At 48.0% G+C, this 7,743-nt stretch overlaps 1 protein-coding gene and 1 long non-coding RNA gene across 2 annotated transcripts in view; one reads left to right on the top strand and one right to left on the bottom strand.

Annotated features, from left to right (window-relative positions):
• Nucleotides 1–690: 690 nt before the first annotated feature.
• The window catches only part of JCAD (junctional cadherin 5 associated), a 77,599-nt gene continuing 70,546 nt past the window's right edge, over nucleotides 691–7,743 (top strand). Inside the window, exon 1 of the mRNA XM_077896957.1 lies at nucleotides 691–810. The gene's annotated coding sequence lies outside the window, so the exon portion shown is untranslated. The remainder of the gene's footprint in view (nucleotides 811–7,743) is intronic.
• Nucleotides 1,797–7,743, bottom strand: part of LOC144313729 (uncharacterized) — a 37,157-nt gene continuing 31,210 nt past the window's right edge. The window contains exon 5 of the long non-coding RNA XR_013379361.1: nucleotides 1,797–2,605. This is a non-coding gene — a long non-coding RNA (uncharacterized LOC144313729). The remainder of the gene's footprint in view (nucleotides 2,606–7,743) is intronic.

The raw sequence follows: 7,743 nt of genomic DNA, 5'->3' as shown, positions 1-7,743 counted from the left end.
ATAACTTCATATGGATTGCCATCACACTGGTTGTGTTTTTGTTTTTGTTTTAAGATTTTATTTATTCATGAGAGACACACACTCAGAGAGGCAGAGACATAGGCCGAAGGCGAAGCAGGCTTCCTGTGGGGAGCCTAATGTAGGACTCGAACCCAGGACCCCAGGATCACACCCTGAGACAAAGGCAAATGCTCAACTGCTGAGCCACCCAGGTGTCCAGACACTGGTTATGTTTTTATACAAAAGATGTGACTTGGCCAGTCTCCTTTGACATTCTATACTTTTTAACCACTGGAAGACTCCTTTTTTGTGTGGAGCAAAGCTGTCTCCAGGTGTCTCTGCCTCTAGCCGAGGCCTTGGCCCCCTGCCCGCCCCCCGCTCCGGCCAGCTCTGTGCAGGGCTTCCCCTCAGACAGTATCAGACAGGGCATACCAACATGGCTTTTTTAAAGAAAAGACCAGAAGTGTCTTATCTTACTCATTTGGAATTTCCACAGCTATTTAACCTCTAGTTTAGGAAAAGTGGGTTTGAGGGTTCTTCCAGTTGTCCCCAAGCTCTCACATCAGATCAGCGAGCTCATTTCACCCGAGGTGGATGGTGCTTCTGCTTGCCAACGTACCTCATTTCCATCTCTCCTCCCTACTGACTAGAAACCTTGTGGTTAAAATAACACACAGCCTCTATTCACAGCTCAAACTTAGAGCTGCTCCCAGAAGCAGATTGGGGATTTAAGGAAGTCTCAGAAGGTGCTTTTGAGTTGCTTCTCAATACCCAGTGTTAGCGTCTCGAGAAGAAATCAGGGATCTGCAGGTAAACAGCTTCTTTTTCTTTTGCATTGGTTTGTTAGGGGAAAAGAAATGATTAAGAAAATTGCATCTGCACGCATTAGAGGAAGCCAGCTGCTTGGTAGCTTTTTACTCTTGAACGGGGCTTGTGTCTGCTTCTCTGAAAGGGGAATAAAGTCTGACCCCAGAATTGCACGGAAAGAAAACTGCACTGGCAATTCTCTGTTGGCAGAGAACGGGCTGGGGCTTTGGGGGAACAGATGCGTCTCCTTGGCGGAGCAGCAAACCACCTTTGGGTTTGTGGAGGTGGTAAAAATAGGAAACAGTGGTTGGGTTGGTCTCCTTCACGTGGGGCAGTGGCTGGAGGTAGGTCACGTGACAGGGGCAAGGGGTGGGGGAGCCCAGTCTGATCTGGGCATCACATCTTACCTGATACAACAAACAGATTATCCTTCCCCTGCTGCTTTCTCCTCAAGCAGTTGGGTGCCACCCTTACCTGTGTCTGTCTCCCACTTCTAAATTGTTGGGAAATGTAGCTGTATTATCTCATTTTTAAAAAATGAATTTATTTACCTATTCATGAGAGACACAAAGAGAGAGAGGCAGAGACACAGAGGGAGAAGCAGGCTCCATGCAGGGAGCCTGATGTGGGACTCGATCCCAGACCCTGGGATCACGACCTGAGCAGAGGCAGATGCTCAACCACTGAGCCACCCAGGCGCCCCTTCGATCTCATTTTTAAATACATTTCAACTCATACCTTTCTCCAGGGATAGAACATTGAGGATTTGTCTTTCATCTATTTGTAAAAGGTTATTCGTAAAAGGTGTTTGTTCACTTGCAGATTTTCTCCCTCCCTCACTGTCCCTCTGTGTGTGTGTGTCTCTCTCTCTCTCCCTCCTTTTCTATCTTCCCCTCTCCCCACATCACGTTTCCCTTTATGTCTTAGTTTGAAGAAAGTTCTATTCCTATTAGATGATAGAGACAAATCAATCACTCAATCAATCAATCATCGGTCACCAAACATTTATTCGATCCACATGCTCTGTATTGGAATAGTCACCAGGGTTGGGGGAAGATAAGTACTGTCACGATGTCTGTCATGTATTTTGACTCCTCCGTACAGTAAATAATGACCCAACACAATCAGTCCGAAACGAAGTGCTAAATTTCGAACTTCAGATTATAGGAGACATTGAGGTGATGACAGGGCTGCCATTCCTGAGAGCTCACCCCTCACCAGGTACTAAGTTCAGCACTTTGCAGTTGTGTCGTTTTATTATTCTCTCGATAGCCCTTATGTTACATACAGGGCAGGAAACTGAAGCCCAGAGAAGGGACGAGTACCCAGCCTCACGTGGCTTATACGCAGTAGACTCTCTGCTCCAAGTCTCAGTGCTCATGCTCTGGCAGGTATCAGAACATGTGCCCCAGGAGAAGGGGTCTGTGTGCTGGGCCCCAAACAGTTGTCCAGCCTACAAATGGCCAGAAGGGGCAGTTCTGTGGGCAAGGGGCAAGGGAGGAGGGTCGGCGCGGTGGCAATGGGGGGCTGCAGGGAAGTGCTGGATGCTGAGAGCCAGAGGTGTTGGGCACTGGAGGAGCATGGTGCTGTTGGCCTGGGGGGTGAGACAAGGAAGGGGGTCGAATCACCAGCCACAGTGCTCAGAGCCGTCTGCAGGCTGTGCCTCTCCCTGCCTTTCCTGGTGAGTGCAGGGCTCACACCTTCCTGCCTCAGGTTGCAGAGAGGCTTCTGCCCTCATAGGAGAGGCTTCCTGGACTCTCCTATCAGAGGAGCACCTGTGACCACTGCCATTTGCTTCCTGTTGTGGTAAAACAGACATAACATAAAATTTAATTTGGAACCATTTTAAAAATGCACAATTAAGTGGTATTTAGTACATTCACAACACGGTGCAACCATGACCATCATCTAGTTCCAGAAAACGTTTCCATCATCATGTACCCTTTAAATCTGATATCTGGTCCCCGCTTCCCTAGCACCCCCAGGCTCTGAGGACCAACCCACCAATCCATTTCCTATCTCTATAGATTTGCTTATTCTGCACGTTCCATCTGGACAGAATCATACAGTATATGGCCTCTCGTAGATGGCTTCTTCCTCTTAGCATCATGGTTTAAGGTTCATCTTGGATGTAGCATTAATCAGCACTTCATTCCTTATGGCTGAGGATATTTCACTGGGTGCAAGCATCACATTTTGCTCGCCCACTCATCACGGATGGACATTTGAGAGGTTCCCACCTTTTGGCTACCATGAACAGTGCAGCTGTGACATTCATGGGCACAGTTCTGTTTGAACACCTGTTTTCAATTCTTGGGGGTGAACGTGTAGGAGTGGAATTGCTAGGTCCTGTGGTAACTCTCCATTAAGCTTTGTGAGGAACTGCCAAACTGTGCTCCACAGCAGCTGCACCATCTCACGTTCCCGCCATCGTGTATGAGGGCTTCAGTGTCTTCACATCCTCACCAATATTGGTTTCTTTCTATTTTCATTTGATTGTAGCTGCTCTGGTGGGTGTGAAGTGCTATGTTGTTGTGGTTTTGATTTGCATTTCCATTATGACATCGAGCATTTTTTTCATGTGTTTGTGGGCCATTTGTCCCATTCACTTTTTATTTCCCTTATTTGTCTCTATTCTTTTTTTTTTTTTTAAGATTCTATTTATTTATTTGAGAGAGAGAAAGAGTACAAGTGGCAGGAGGGACAGAGGGAGAGGGAGAAGCAGGCCCCTCGCTGAACAGGGAGCCAGACAACGGCTCCATCCCTGAGCCACCCTGGTGCCCCTTGGCTCTATTCTTGATACATACGTCCTGTGATTTACCACCTGTCACATTACATGTTTATTTACTTTCTGCCTCTCCTGGGACCGAGTAATCTCCATGAGGCAGGGACTTCTCTGCTTTGTTCATTCTTGTATCTCAGTACCTGGGGTAGGCTTGGGTATTGCAGGGACTGGGTATGGATTTGCAGAATTACTGAAGATCAAATTATGGCTATTGTTCCCAGCCCCGGGCCTGGGGCCTCTCCTCCCTGCCGGTGGGTCAGCAGAGGGGCAGCACAGTGAGGGCAGAGCCACAGCTGGTCCCCAGTAAGTCCTGATCGTGCTCCCCCACCAACCCCCCCACCCCCCACCCCCCACCAGCCCAGGTTGTCAGGGCGACAGTGCCCTTGCCAGCCCTTGGATGGTGGGGAGAGAAGTGGGAGCAGCCCAGTTGTTTCAGAGATAATCTAGGTTTGAGGTCACAAGAACCAGAGCTAAGGCAGCAAGCAGCAAGGAGATCAGCGTGGGAGGAATACATAGGAGGGGGGGATTTCAGGAAAAATCAAACTAGATGACTGGCTGATGTGTCAATCAAGGTAACTTCAAATTTTGAACTTAGGAGCCTGGGAAATCGGTGACACCATTAATGGTGAAAGGCAGTTGGAGAGTCTCTGGGAGCAGGGAGGCTTGCTTTACATGGAGTTTGAGAAGAGCAGGGTTGTGCCCATGCGTTCTTGGAGGCAGACACAGCCCTGGCGCTGGAAGGGGAGAGGAGGACTTGAGGAGGGAATAGAGATCCTGGCTCCAAGGATCCCGGGTATCAGTGAAACTCGGAGAATGGATGGAGCTTCAGAGAGAGGGAAGAGAGGCGCAGAAAGGGAGGGCAAACACGTTAGTGTTGCTATGGTGAGGATGGGTAGAAGGGGGGGAGCAACGGAAAGGGGGGCAGGGGGCAGGGCATGGGGAGAGGGTCAGGGTGGGAGAGGGGAAAGGAGGGGGAGGTAGGACACAGATGAGGGAGCACCCACAAAGGGAAGCAGGGTGGGGCAGGGAGGCCGTGAGGAAGAAGAGGAAGCAGTGAGGGGTTGGTATTCCAGAATACTTGCCACCTGTTCAGAAGCAAGAAAGTGGGGAACAGAGATTTGGCAATTGACCTGGGGGTCCACCTTCTTTCCCTGCTCCCTCTCCCCCGCAGGCTCCTCAAACACCCTAACTAGCCTCACCTGATAACCTGCAGCCCAGGACCTTCCAGGTGAAAGGTTATTAATGAGTCAAGTCCAGACTTTCATTTGGAGAGTTTGGAAGGATGCTCCTGAGATAGGAAGTCTTCCTGTCCCGTGGAGCAAAGCTGTGCTGGGCCCATGGGTGTTCTCTGCACTCAGCAGAGCCCTGGTAGAGCATGATTTCAGTGCAAACAACGAAGTATCTAAAGATCCCTGAGCACAAGGGCATGTGAGAGAGGCAGCAGCCTGGGGAAGAATGAAGATGCTCGGGCCCTGGAGGATAGTGGGAGAGCAGCTCTGAGGTCCTCTGTCGACAGCTCTGGTTTGTGCATTCAGCCGACCCGGCTGGGCCAAGGACTCCACGCTCAGCGCACCCAGATTCAGTGAAAAAATATCTACTCCCAAAGTGTTTGATGGGGAGCAGGTTTATGGGAACTTGCCCAAAGCATGTGCAAGCTAATTTCCTTTTTTTTAACGTTGAGGATATGGGAGGTTTTTCTTCCATCAAAATGTAGGCTGTCATGTATTTATGAAGAAGGCACTTATTACCCAGGATGGAAAACTCTGACTTGGGGAAGAACATTTAGTGGCAGAAATCTCCTCTCATGGACTCCATGGAAACTCCAAGGAGGGGATGATCCCTGCCATCATCCCTCCCTGAGGAACTGAATTCTGGGGACGATGGCACACCTTGTCCTGTGAGCCTCCCACTTGGAGTGTATAATATTGTTCCATGCCTAGAGTCTTGCTGATAAAATTATCATCTCTCCATTGTAAAGCAGTGTTCACTAATCATAAGGCTGGATGCTTATCCTGTTCCGGCTCCAAGCCCGAATAGAGAAGAAACTTCTGAAAGCTAACTACACTGTACTGACACCCCACGACAGCCACCCCCTATGCAGCTATTCTTGGCACAAAACAGGGCTCTTGACATTTTTCTGGAACATAACCTACCAAGATGTCCCAGGCAGTAGAGGAACCTACCAGGATAGGGTACATATTTCATTAGACAGTACTGCCCAACATTTTTAAACTTTTCAGGAAGTTGTCCCTTATGTAATTAAAAAGCAAATAAGAGTTCTGTCTTCATTCTGAAATGATGGGGCTTCAGGACTGATGTCCTTGGATGATACCATTTTCCAATTTCAGTCAATTGTTCATTAATTTAAAGACTTATTCATCTAACAAATATTTGTGTAAGCTCACCAAAAAGCCAGTCAAAAGTCCCACTGGGAGAAAGATACAAGACCCTGTCCCTGTTCTCAAGTCTTAATAAAGAGTTAGGGCTGCCATGGAGATGAAAAGAGACCACAGAAGAGAAGTGCACAGAAACCCACTGTGCGGGGGGTGGGGGGGGGGTGTCAACGTGGAGGGATCCTTGCACATAGCTCTGGCCTCCCTACATTTGAGTTGGGGGCCACCTCCCTAGCATGTCCAGCCAGGAGGATAATAACTGAGAAATTAAATGGGAGAATGGGCACCATGCATGTCATCCAAGCTCAAAGATCCACAGGGTCCAAAGTGTTTATCCAAATTAACCCTTTGTGCTATTGCAGGCTTCACAGTGACCAAATTGTACAGAATACACTGCTTTTACAGGATGCACCCTTCCGTGTTGTAAAACATCTGTTTAAAATAAGAGAAGATGTCTAACACATCATCTGTAATAATGGTTTTCAATGTTCTGGAATTGTGTTGGAATAGAAATACCGGCTGGGGTCTTAGTGTCATGGGATGCTTTGTCCTAAAGGAGTGATGTGTTCCCTTCCTGGATGTTGCCACTAGGATGTAAGTGAGTGGAAGGATCATCATATTTGGGTGAATGCTGGGCCTGAGCCACTTCAGGAGATAAAATGTAAAACCACCACTGTGGACTTCTGCACATAAATTGTAAAAAATCAGCCTTTAATCTTTTATATTTATCCAGAGCAGTAGTATCAATTAATGCCATTGTTAATTTATAATGGCAGGTGATTAACATAAAACAACCACCCCACGGGCTTCAAAAAGTATTATATGAATTATTTTATAATAGTCTTACCTTCCTGATTCTTACTTTTCTTATTAAAACTGTATTTATGATTTCAGCACATACAACCTGAAGGTGAAGAATTGGGCCAGAAAGTTGGCAGAAGGAGCCCCTTAGGGGTTAAATGTCACCCACAATACGGGGCTGGTGATAAGCATAGTGAAGCTCAGCTTTTGTCTTCTTGTCATCCTTTTTGATACCAGCCATAAAAGAGAGTCTAAAAATTATTTTCACCTCTCCCCTGGGTACTCCTCAACAAAATCATCGCCAACTGGAGTTAGCAATCCAGGGCAACATAGCACCACCCTTCAGAGGGTGGATTTAGAAATAGAATCTACTTGGTTGGTTCTCCAATCTGCCTCTTATTCTAGCACATTAACTTCCCTAAGCTTCAGTTTCCTGATCTGTAAAATCAAAATAATAAAAGCTCCTAGACTTCAGGAACGTTATGACAGTGAAGGAAGCTAATGTATGCAAAGCTTTTAGCGCATTCAATCAATGTTAACTATTATTATCACAGGTAACAGTGAGTAACCGAATGAGCTGCCGTCTTTCAGCCACCCTCAGCCTGCCTCTCTCTCCCCTCCTGTGAGTTTAGTCAGAAAGCACAGCTCTGAGGAAGTTACTCCTCCACTCAAAGCCTGGGATGGAATCAAGTGCAAACCCCTACAGCGTGCCACGGGGTGGGGTGGGGTGGGGGAGCTTCTCTGGAAGCTGTGTCACTCTCCCTTCCCACTAGCAACCCTCTCCAGCCCGGGGAGCCCAATGCTCCAGCACTCCTAAAGTCACAGCCCTTTCTGGAACGAGTCCTATGCTCCAGGGCCTCTGTGAGTTCCCTCCTGGTCGCCCCATCCCTGGTGCCCTTTCCTCCCCAACTCTGTCTGCGCACTAGTTCTGATGGGAGCCAGTCAAGCTGGAGTTAG

The sequence above is a fragment of the Canis aureus genome, chromosome 5, assembly GCF_053574225.1.
Source record: "Canis aureus isolate CA01 chromosome 5, VMU_Caureus_v.1.0, whole genome shotgun sequence".
Classification (NCBI taxonomy): Eukaryota; Metazoa; Chordata; class Mammalia; order Carnivora; family Canidae; genus Canis; species Canis aureus.
This window is presented reverse-complemented; position numbering and strand designations above follow the sequence as displayed.